General features: G+C 51.0%; 23 non-coding genes across 23 annotated transcripts; 16 read left to right on the top strand and 7 right to left on the bottom strand.

Moving 5' to 3' along the window:
- The first annotated feature begins 325 nt into the window (after positions 1-325).
- On the top strand, positions 326-398 carry Trnav-uac (transfer RNA valine (anticodon UAC)). Its single transcript has one exon. It is a non-coding gene; the product is annotated as a tRNA-Val (tRNA).
- Positions 399-556: 158 nt separating this feature from the next.
- Trnav-aac (transfer RNA valine (anticodon AAC)) lies at positions 557-629 on the top strand. Its single transcript has one exon. It is a non-coding gene; the product is annotated as a tRNA-Val (tRNA).
- Positions 630-824: 195 nt separating this feature from the next.
- On the bottom strand, positions 825-896 carry Trnap-cgg (transfer RNA proline (anticodon CGG)). The gene has a single exon. It is a non-coding gene; the product is annotated as a tRNA-Pro (tRNA).
- A 412-nt stretch (positions 897-1,308) lies between these two features.
- On the top strand, positions 1,309-1,381 carry Trnav-uac (transfer RNA valine (anticodon UAC)). The gene has a single exon. It is a non-coding gene; the product is annotated as a tRNA-Val (tRNA).
- A 158-nt stretch (positions 1,382-1,539) lies between these two features.
- Trnav-aac (transfer RNA valine (anticodon AAC)) lies at positions 1,540-1,612 on the top strand. The gene has a single exon. It is a non-coding gene; the product is annotated as a tRNA-Val (tRNA).
- A 195-nt stretch (positions 1,613-1,807) lies between these two features.
- Positions 1,808-1,879, bottom strand: Trnap-cgg (transfer RNA proline (anticodon CGG)). The gene has a single exon. It is a non-coding gene; the product is annotated as a tRNA-Pro (tRNA).
- Positions 1,880-2,291: 412 nt separating this feature from the next.
- On the top strand, positions 2,292-2,364 carry Trnav-uac (transfer RNA valine (anticodon UAC)). Its single transcript has one exon. It is a non-coding gene; the product is annotated as a tRNA-Val (tRNA).
- Positions 2,365-2,522: 158 nt separating this feature from the next.
- Trnav-aac (transfer RNA valine (anticodon AAC)) lies at positions 2,523-2,595 on the top strand. Its single transcript has one exon. It is a non-coding gene; the product is annotated as a tRNA-Val (tRNA).
- Positions 2,596-2,790: 195 nt separating this feature from the next.
- Trnap-cgg (transfer RNA proline (anticodon CGG)) lies at positions 2,791-2,862 on the bottom strand. Its single transcript has one exon. It is a non-coding gene; the product is annotated as a tRNA-Pro (tRNA).
- Positions 2,863-3,274: 412 nt separating this feature from the next.
- Positions 3,275-3,347, top strand: Trnav-uac (transfer RNA valine (anticodon UAC)). The gene has a single exon. It is a non-coding gene; the product is annotated as a tRNA-Val (tRNA).
- A 158-nt stretch (positions 3,348-3,505) lies between these two features.
- Positions 3,506-3,578, top strand: Trnav-aac (transfer RNA valine (anticodon AAC)). The gene has a single exon. It is a non-coding gene; the product is annotated as a tRNA-Val (tRNA).
- A 195-nt stretch (positions 3,579-3,773) lies between these two features.
- Trnap-cgg (transfer RNA proline (anticodon CGG)) lies at positions 3,774-3,845 on the bottom strand. Its single transcript has one exon. It is a non-coding gene; the product is annotated as a tRNA-Pro (tRNA).
- Positions 3,846-4,257: 412 nt separating this feature from the next.
- Trnav-uac (transfer RNA valine (anticodon UAC)) lies at positions 4,258-4,330 on the top strand. The gene has a single exon. It is a non-coding gene; the product is annotated as a tRNA-Val (tRNA).
- Positions 4,331-4,488: 158 nt separating this feature from the next.
- Positions 4,489-4,561, top strand: Trnav-aac (transfer RNA valine (anticodon AAC)). The gene has a single exon. It is a non-coding gene; the product is annotated as a tRNA-Val (tRNA).
- Positions 4,562-4,756: 195 nt separating this feature from the next.
- Positions 4,757-4,828, bottom strand: Trnap-cgg (transfer RNA proline (anticodon CGG)). The gene has a single exon. It is a non-coding gene; the product is annotated as a tRNA-Pro (tRNA).
- A 412-nt stretch (positions 4,829-5,240) lies between these two features.
- Trnav-uac (transfer RNA valine (anticodon UAC)) lies at positions 5,241-5,313 on the top strand. The gene has a single exon. It is a non-coding gene; the product is annotated as a tRNA-Val (tRNA).
- A 158-nt stretch (positions 5,314-5,471) lies between these two features.
- On the top strand, positions 5,472-5,544 carry Trnav-aac (transfer RNA valine (anticodon AAC)). Its single transcript has one exon. It is a non-coding gene; the product is annotated as a tRNA-Val (tRNA).
- Positions 5,545-5,739: 195 nt separating this feature from the next.
- Positions 5,740-5,811, bottom strand: Trnap-cgg (transfer RNA proline (anticodon CGG)). Its single transcript has one exon. It is a non-coding gene; the product is annotated as a tRNA-Pro (tRNA).
- A 412-nt stretch (positions 5,812-6,223) lies between these two features.
- Trnav-uac (transfer RNA valine (anticodon UAC)) lies at positions 6,224-6,296 on the top strand. The gene has a single exon. It is a non-coding gene; the product is annotated as a tRNA-Val (tRNA).
- Positions 6,297-6,454: 158 nt separating this feature from the next.
- Trnav-aac (transfer RNA valine (anticodon AAC)) lies at positions 6,455-6,527 on the top strand. Its single transcript has one exon. It is a non-coding gene; the product is annotated as a tRNA-Val (tRNA).
- Positions 6,528-6,722: 195 nt separating this feature from the next.
- Positions 6,723-6,794, bottom strand: Trnap-cgg (transfer RNA proline (anticodon CGG)). The gene has a single exon. It is a non-coding gene; the product is annotated as a tRNA-Pro (tRNA).
- Positions 6,795-7,206: 412 nt separating this feature from the next.
- On the top strand, positions 7,207-7,279 carry Trnav-uac (transfer RNA valine (anticodon UAC)). Its single transcript has one exon. It is a non-coding gene; the product is annotated as a tRNA-Val (tRNA).
- Positions 7,280-7,437: 158 nt separating this feature from the next.
- Positions 7,438-7,510, top strand: Trnav-aac (transfer RNA valine (anticodon AAC)). The gene has a single exon. It is a non-coding gene; the product is annotated as a tRNA-Val (tRNA).
- The last annotated feature ends 1,829 nt before the right edge of the window (positions 7,511-9,339 follow it).

Below are 9,339 nucleotides of genomic sequence, written 5' to 3'. Positions count from 1 at the left end.
GGGATGGGGGCGGCGCGAATTCCCGCGGTCGGCGGCCTTCCTGGGCTATTGGTACCTTCATGTAGAGCTGCCGCTGGGCTCGCACTCCCTGCTGCTAAGAAAGTGATTGCTTTTGCTGCTATGACTTGCAATCACGACTGCGGGAAACGCCGCTATCTCGTTAGGGGTGCTACGGCAGACACCCTCTCGAGCACCCCGAAGACTTCTTGAGCCCTCGGCTGTAATGGTTTCCAGGCTGTCAAAAGAACCGTCGCGTGTGCATTCGCGGACGGGAGAGAGGCTGAGGTAATTTCGAGTGAACGGGGATGGACTCCTCCCGTCCGCAGTTTCCGTAGTGTAGCGGTTATCACGTCTGCTTTACACGCAGAAGGTCCCCGGTTCGATCCCGGGCGGGAACAGTATTTTCTTGCCTGTGTCGCATTGTACTCCAGTGAGCCACGTCATGTGAGGATCTTCTGCATGTACCTTTGTTATGCAAGAAGCGCATTTATTTAATTTTTTAGTTACGATGTCAACATCAGCACGAGTTGTCTCTAAGGTATGGCGCACACAAGTAGTTTCCGTGGTGTAGCGGTTATCACGTCTGCCTAACACGCAGAAGGTCCCCGGTTCGATCCCGGGCGGAAACACTTTTTCATCATTAAAAACAAGACATACTAACATGCATCTGCTTCCATCTGTACCCAAAAACCTTCGTAATCGCCTTCACACGTCGGATCAGAGTGTCAATTGCTCACATCAAATATGAAATTCATTTGATACTGCCGCCGAGCATTTTGCATCGACTCAGCCACTCATGTGCGATCAGTTTGCACAAAACGCTAGGGCTCGTCCGGGATTTGAACACGGGACCTCCTGCACCCGAAGCAGGAATCATACCCCTAGACCAACGAGCCATCTGACATGGCGAATGACTAATATTTCAGTGCACTGGGTGCCTCGATGTGGTCCAGGGTGCTCTGGAAAGTCTCGTGTAGGCTGGCGGGATGGGGGCGGCGCGAATTCCCGCGGTCGGCGGCCTTCCTGGGCTATTGGTACCTTCATGTAGAGCTGCCGCTGGGCTCGCACTCCCTGCTGCTAAGAAAGTGATTGCTTTTGCTGCTATGACTTGCAATCACGACTGCGGGAAACGCCGCTATCTCGTTAGGGGTGCTACGGCAGACACCCTCTCGAGCACCCCGAAGACTTCTTGAGCCCTCGGCTGTAATGGTTTCCAGGCTGTCAAAAGAACCGTCGCGTGTGCATTCGCGGACGGGAGAGAGGCTGAGGTAATTTCGAGTGAACGGGGATGGACTCCTCCCGTCCGCAGTTTCCGTAGTGTAGCGGTTATCACGTCTGCTTTACACGCAGAAGGTCCCCGGTTCGATCCCGGGCGGGAACAGTATTTTCTTGCCTGTGTCGCATTGTACTCCAGTGAGCCACGTCATGTGAGGATCTTCTGCATGTACCTTTGTTATGCAAGAAGCGCATTTATTTAATTTTTTAGTTACGATGTCAACATCAGCACGAGTTGTCTCTAAGGTATGGCGCACACAAGTAGTTTCCGTGGTGTAGCGGTTATCACGTCTGCCTAACACGCAGAAGGTCCCCGGTTCGATCCCGGGCGGAAACACTTTTTCATCATTAAAAACAAGACATACTAACATGCATCTGCTTCCATCTGTACCCAAAAACCTTCGTAATCGCCTTCACACGTCGGATCAGAGTGTCAATTGCTCACATCAAATATGAAATTCATTTGATACTGCCGCCGAGCATTTTGCATCGACTCAGCCACTCATGTGCGATCAGTTTGCACAAAACGCTAGGGCTCGTCCGGGATTTGAACACGGGACCTCCTGCACCCGAAGCAGGAATCATACCCCTAGACCAACGAGCCATCTGACATGGCGAATGACTAATATTTCAGTGCACTGGGTGCCTCGATGTGGTCCAGGGTGCTCTGGAAAGTCTCGTGTAGGCTGGCGGGATGGGGGCGGCGCGAATTCCCGCGGTCGGCGGCCTTCCTGGGCTATTGGTACCTTCATGTAGAGCTGCCGCTGGGCTCGCACTCCCTGCTGCTAAGAAAGTGATTGCTTTTGCTGCTATGACTTGCAATCACGACTGCGGGAAACGCCGCTATCTCGTTAGGGGTGCTACGGCAGACACCCTCTCGAGCACCCCGAAGACTTCTTGAGCCCTCGGCTGTAATGGTTTCCAGGCTGTCAAAAGAACCGTCGCGTGTGCATTCGCGGACGGGAGAGAGGCTGAGGTAATTTCGAGTGAACGGGGATGGACTCCTCCCGTCCGCAGTTTCCGTAGTGTAGCGGTTATCACGTCTGCTTTACAAGCAGAAGGTCCCCGGTTCGATCCCGGGCGGGAACAGTATTTTCTTGCCTGTGTCGCATTGTACTCCAGTGAGCCACGTCATGTGAGGATCTTCTGCATGTACCTTTGTTATGCAAGAAGCGCATTTATTTAATTTTTTAGTTACGATGTCAACATCAGCACGAGTTGTCTCTAAGGTATGGCGCACACAAGTAGTTTCCGTGGTGTAGCGGTTATCACGTCTGCCTAACACGCAGAAGGTCCCCGGTTCGATCCCGGGCGGAAACACTTTTTCATCATTAAAAACAAGACATAGTAACATGCATCTGCTTCCATCTGTACCCAAAAACCTTCGTAATCGCCTTCACACGTCGGATCAGAGTGTCAATTGCTCACATCAAATATGAAATTCATTTGATACTGCCGCCGAGCATTTTGCATCGACTCAGCCACTCATGTGCGATCAGTTTGCACAAAACGCTAGGGCTCGTCCGGGATTTGAACCCGGGACCTCCTGCACCCGAAGCAGGAATCATACCCCTAGACCAACGAGCCATCTGACATGGCGAATGACTATTATTTCAGTGCACTGGGTGCCTCGATGTGGTCCAGGGTGCTCTGGAAAGTCTCGTGTAGGCTGGCGGGATGGGGGCGTCGCGAATTCCCGCGGTCGGCGGCCTTCCTGGGCTATTGGTACCTTCATGTAGAGCTGCCGCTGGGCTCGCACTCCCTGCTGCTAAGAAAGTGATTGCTTTTGCTGCTATGACTTGCAATCACGACTGCGGGAAACGCCGCTATCTCGTTAGGGGTGCTACGGCAGACACCCTCTCGAGCACCCCGAAGACTTCTTGAGCCCTCGGCTGTAATGGTTTCCAGGCTGTCAAAAGAACCGTCGCGTGTGCATTCGCGGACGGGAGAGAGGCTGAGGTAATTTCGAGTGAACGGGGATGGACTCCTCCCGTCCGCAGTTTCCGTAGTGTAGCGGTTATCACGTCTGCTTTACACGCAGAAGGTCCCCGGTTCGATCCCGGGCGGGAACAGTATTTTCTTGCCTGTGTCGCATTGTACTCCAGTGAGCCACGTCATGTGAGGATCTTCTGCATGTACCTTTGTTATGCAAGAAGCGCATTTATTTAATTTTTTAGTTACGATGTCAACATCAGCACGAGTTGTCTCTAAGGTATGGCGCACACAAGTAGTTTCCGTGGTGTAGCGGTTATCACGTCTGCCTAACACGCAGAAGGTCCCCGGTTCGATCCCGGGCGGAAACACTTTTTCATCATTAAAAACAAGACATAGTAACATGCATCTGCTTCCATCTGTACCCAAAAACCTTCGTAATCGCCTTCACACGTCGGATCAGAGTGTCAATTGCTCACATCAAATATGAAATTCATTTGATACTGCCGCCGAGCATTTTGCATCGACTCAGCCACTCATGTGCGATCAGTTTGCACAAAACGCTAGGGCTCGTCCGGGATTTGAACCCGGGACCTCCTGCACCCGAAGCAGGAATCATACCCCTAGACCAACGAGCCATCTGACATGGCGAATGACTATTATTTCAGTGCACTGGGTGCCTCGATGTGGTCCAGGGTGCTCTGGAAAGTCTCGTGTAGGCTGGCGGGATGGGGGCGGCGCGAATTCCCGCGGTCGGCGGCCTTCCTGGGCTATTGGTACCTTCATGTAGAGCTGCCGCTGGGCTCGCACTCCCTGCTGCTAAGAAAGTGATTGCTTTTGCTGCTATGACTTGCAATCACGACTGCGGGAAACGCCGCTATCTCGTTAGGGGTGCTACGGCAGACACCCTCTCGAGCACCCCGAAGACTTCTTGAGCCCTCGGCTGTAATGGTTTCCAGGCTGTCAAAAGAACCGTCGCGTGTGCATTCGCGGACGGGAGAGAGGCTGAGGTAATTTCGAGTGAACGGGGATGGACTCCTCCCGTCCGCAGTTTCCGTAGTGTAGCGGTTATCACGTCTGCTTTACACGCAGAAGGTCCCCGGTTCGATCCCGGGCGGGAACAGTATTTTCTTGCCTGTGTCGCATTGTACTCCAGTGAGCCACGTCATGTGAGGATCTTCTGCATGTACCTTTGTTATGCAAGAAGCGCATTTATTTAATTTTTTAGTTACGATGTCAACATCAGCACGAGTTGTCTCTAAGGTATGGCGCACACAAGTAGTTTCCGTGGTGTAGCGGTTATCACGTCTGCCTAACACGCAGAAGGTCCCCGGTTCGATCCCGGGCGGAAACACTTTTTCATCATTAAAAACAAGACATAGTAACATGCATCTGCTTCCATCTGTACCCAAAAACCTTCGTAATCGCCTTCACACGTCGGATCAGAGTGTCAATTGCTCACATCAAATATGAAATTCATTTGATACTGCCGCCGAGCATTTTGCATCGACTCAGCCACTCATGTGCGATCAGTTTGCACAAAACGCTAGGGCTCGTCCGGGATTTGAACCCGGGACCTCCTGCACCCGAAGCAGGAATCATACCCCTAGACCAACGAGCCATCTGACATGGCGAATGACTATTATTTCAGTGCACTGGGTGCCTCGATGTGGTCCAGGGTGCTCTGGAAAGTCTCGTGTAGGCTGGCGGGATGGGGGCGGCGCGAATTCCCGCGGTCGGCGGCCTTCCTGGGCTATTGGTACCTTCATGTAGAGCTGCCGCTGGGCTCGCACTCCCTGCTGCTAAGAAAGTGATTGCTTTTGCTGCTATGACTTGCAATCACGACTGCGGGAAACGCCGCTATCTCGTTAGGGGTGCTACGGCAGACACCCTCTCGAGCACCCCGAAGACTTCTTGAGCCCTCGGCTGTAATGGTTTCCAGGCTGTCAAAAGAACCGTCGCGTGTGCATTCGCGGACGGGAGAGAGGCTGAGGTAATTTCGAGTGAACGGGGATGGACTCCTCCCGTCCGCAGTTTCCGTAGTGTAGCGGTTATCACGTCTGCTTTACACGCAGAAGGTCCCCGGTTCGATCCCGGGCGGGAACAGTATTTTCTTGCCTGTGTCGCATTGTACTCCAGTGAGCCACGTCATGTGAGGATCTTCTGCATGTACCTTTGTTATGCAAGAAGCGCATTTATTTAATTTTTTAGTTACGATGTCAACATCAGCACGAGTTGTCTCTAAGGTATGGCGCACACAAGTAGTTTCCGTGGTGTAGCGGTTATCACGTCTGCCTAACACGCAGAAGGTCCCCGGTTCGATCCCGGGCGGAAACACTTTTTCATCATTAAAAACAAGACATAGTAACATGCATCTGCTTCCATCTGTACCCAAAAACCTTCGTAATCGCCTTCACACGTCGGATCAGAGTGTCAATTGCTCACATCAAATATGAAATTCATTTGATACTGCCGCCGAGCATTTTGCATCGACTCAGCCACTCATGTGCGATCAGTTTGCACAAAACGCTAGGGCTCGTCCGGGATTTGAACCCGGGACCTCCTGCACCCGAAGCAGGAATCATACCCCTAGACCAACGAGCCATCTGACATGGCGAATGACTATTATTTCAGTGCACTGGGTGCCTCGATGTGGTCCAGGGTGCTCTGGAAAGTCTCGTGTAGGCTGGCGGGATGGGGGCGGCGCGAATTCCCGCGGTCGGCGGCCTTCCTGGGCTATTGGTACCTTCATGTAGAGCTGCCGCTGGGCTCGCACTCCCTGCTGCTAAGAAAGTGATTGCTTTTGCTGCTATGACTTGCAATCACGACTGCGGGAAACGCCGCTATCTCGTTAGGGGTGCTACGGCAGACACCCTCTCGAGCACCCCGAAGACTTCTTGAGCCCTCGGCTGTAATGGTTTCCAGGCTGTCAAAAGAACCGTCGCGTGTGCATTCGCGGACGGGAGAGAGGCTGAGGTAATTTCGAGTGAACGGGGATGGACTCCTCCCGTCCGCAGTTTCCGTAGTGTAGCGGTTATCACGTCTGCTTTACACGCAGAAGGTCCCCGGTTCGATCCCGGGCGGGAACAGTATTTTCTTGCCTGTGTCGCATTGTACTCCAGTGAGCCACGTCATGTGAGGATCTTCTGCATGTACCTTTGTTATGCAAGAAGCGCATTTATTTAATTTTTTAGTTACGATGTCAACATCAGCACGAGTTGTCTCTAAGGTATGGCGCACACAAGTAGTTTCCGTGGTGTAGCGGTTATCACGTCTGCCTAACACGCAGAAGGTCCCCGGTTCGATCCCGGGCGGAAACACTTTTTCATCATTAAAAACAAGACATAGTAACATGCATCTGCTTCCATCTGTACCCAAAAACCTTCGTAATCGCCTTCACACGTCGGATCAGAGTGTCAATTGCTCACATCAAATATGAAATTCATTTGATACTGCCGCCGAGCATTTTGCATCGACTCAGCCACTCATGTGCGATCAGTTTGCACAAAACGCTAGGGCTCGTCCGGGATTTGAACCCGGGACCTCCTGCACCCGAAGCAGGAATCATACCCCTAGACCAACGAGCCATCTGACATGGCGAATGACTATTATTTCAGTGCACTGGGTGCCTCGATGTGGTCCAGGGTGCTCTGGAAAGTCTCGTGTAGGCTGGCGGGATGGGGGCGTCGCGAATTCCCGCGGTCGGCGGCCTTCCTGGGCTATTGGTACCTTCATGTAGAGCTGCCGCTGGGCTCGCACTCCCTGCTGCTAAGAAAGTGATTGCTTTTGCTGCTATGACTTGCAATCACGACTGCGGGAAACGCCGCTATCTCGTTAGGGGTGCTACGGCAGACACCCTCTCGAGCACCCCGAAGACTTCTTGAGCCCTCGGCTGTAATGGTTTCCAGGCTGTCAAAAGAACCGTCGCGTGTGCATTCGCGGACGGGAGAGAGGCTGAGGTAATTTCGAGTGAACGGGGATGGACTCCTCCCGTCCGCAGTTTCCGTAGTGTAGCGGTTATCACGTCTGCTTTACACGCAGAAGGTCCCCGGTTCGATCCCGGGCGGGAACAGTATTTTCTTGCCTGTGTCGCATTGTACTCCAGTGAGCCACGTCATGTGAGGATCTTCTGCATGTACCTTTGTTATGCAAGAAGCGCATTTATTTAATTTTTTAGTTACGATGTCAACATCAGCACGAGTTGTCTCTAAGGTATGGCGCACACAAGTAGTTTCCGTGGTGTAGCGGTTATCACGTCTGCCTAACACGCAGAAGGTCCCCGGTTCGATCCCGGGCGGAAACACTTTTTCATCATTAAAAACAAGACATAGTAACATGCATCTGCTTCCATCTGTACCCAAAAACCTTCGTAATCGCCTTCACACGTCGGATCAGAGTGTCAATTGCTCACATCAAATATGAAATTCATTTGATACTGCCGCCGAGCATTTTGCATCGACTCAGCCACTCATGTGCGATCAGTTTGCACAAAACGCTAGGGCTCGTCCGGGATTTGAACCCGGGACCTCCTGCACCCGAAGCAGGAATCAAGGGCCTCCTTCCTCCCCTTCAGCCCCGCCTTGCGCTCGCCATAAATCGCCTTCGTCGGCGTCGGCTTCATCTGCCATGATTTCTGAAGTACTTATTCTTCTGAACTATTCCGATTTCCAAACCAAAGATACTTCTAAACCTATTGCATAGTCCCGCAATGGTGACAAAGTAGAATATATATATATATATATTTTTTTTTAATAGAAAATGAAAAAGGAACTCTGGTCCGCTAGAAAAACAGAAGAAAATAAAATAGTCCTTGTCGTAACACTGTTCAGTATACGTCACTGTGACATTTGAAGAAGAAAAGAGAAAAAACAAAGCAATGTAGAATGAAGGAAAGAAAAAAGTACTTCTTTCATCGAAGAACGACTTCTAAAAAATTCGCATATCGTTTCCTGTAATGTCTCGTCTGTGAAAGTATGTGAAACTGTAATGCCAGGTAAAGACAGAACGCCGCCTCACTCTTGGGTTCTTGCGTCTGTAAATAATGAACATAATGGCCCTTCAACCAATTGACAGAGTTCCGTTTGGTGTTCGGGTACGGCACTGAATCCGGATACAGGAAATCTTCAGGTTTAATACAAAGCTGGGAAGTCCTCATAATCGTAGCCAGTTTTCGGCGAATGCATGGCCAAACTGCTTGGACAGTGGTGCACAGAAAACGATGTTCATCAGTATCAGGCAAGTTGCACGTTAGGCACAAAGGTGAGTCAGCCAAATGTAGAGCATGAAGTCGTGAATTGGTACTTATTTTACGGTTCACGACCCTGTACCAAGAGGCTTTCACTGACGTTGGTAAATCACGGCTATGTATGTTTTTCCATATCACTGGCCAGCGATGATTGGGGTATTTGTGTTCGATGTTGTTCCTGTTCTTGGTTGCCAGTAGTTTATTATAAACTAACTTCACCACGGAAAGCTCACTTTCTGGGAGAGTTGACCGTACGTAACTGAACTCAATGAAAAAGCTCTTAAAGTGAGTCAGCGCAGGCGGAATATGTTGAACAGAGACAGGAGGCTGCAGGCAGGCCGGCGCTATTTCGGTTAACAAGTGAGCCGTTAGACTGTTCGGTAACGACCTCCACCGTTTGTAGGTGGTGCATACGTACAAAGCTCGTGACTTGGAACGAACATCTGTTAAATTTAAGCCTCCATCGGTCGTGGAGAGAGTGAGCGTATCGTACTTGACTTTAAAAATGTGTCCACGTGTGACAAAATGGCCTAGAGCGGACATCATACGCTTCGCTGTCTCCTGTGGCATGGGCAGTACTTGTGCAACGTAGTTAATCTTTGAGGTGAGGTAGACATTAGCGAAGGTGACTTTCTGCAGTTCATCAAGGCTTCTTAGGTAGTGGGTCTGCATGCAAGCACGCATACTTGCCAGGAGATTCCTATAGTTCACCGCAATTGTGTGCTGTATGTTGCTCCTGTACTCAATACCAAGGCATTTCATTTTAGAAATTAGTTGCAACTGACCGTGATGGTGCAGCGAGATGCCGCGTCCTATGTTCATAATGCCAGATTTCCTGGCATTCAACTTCGCACCCGCAACAAGTTCGTAGTTTTTGACGATCTGAA

The sequence above is a fragment of the Schistocerca gregaria genome, chromosome 2, assembly GCF_023897955.1.
Source record: "Schistocerca gregaria isolate iqSchGreg1 chromosome 2, iqSchGreg1.2, whole genome shotgun sequence".
Lineage (NCBI taxonomy): Eukaryota > Metazoa > Arthropoda > Insecta > Orthoptera > Acrididae > Schistocerca > Schistocerca gregaria.
Note: the sequence above shows the minus strand (reverse complement) of the source record. Positions and strands in the feature narration are given on the sequence as shown.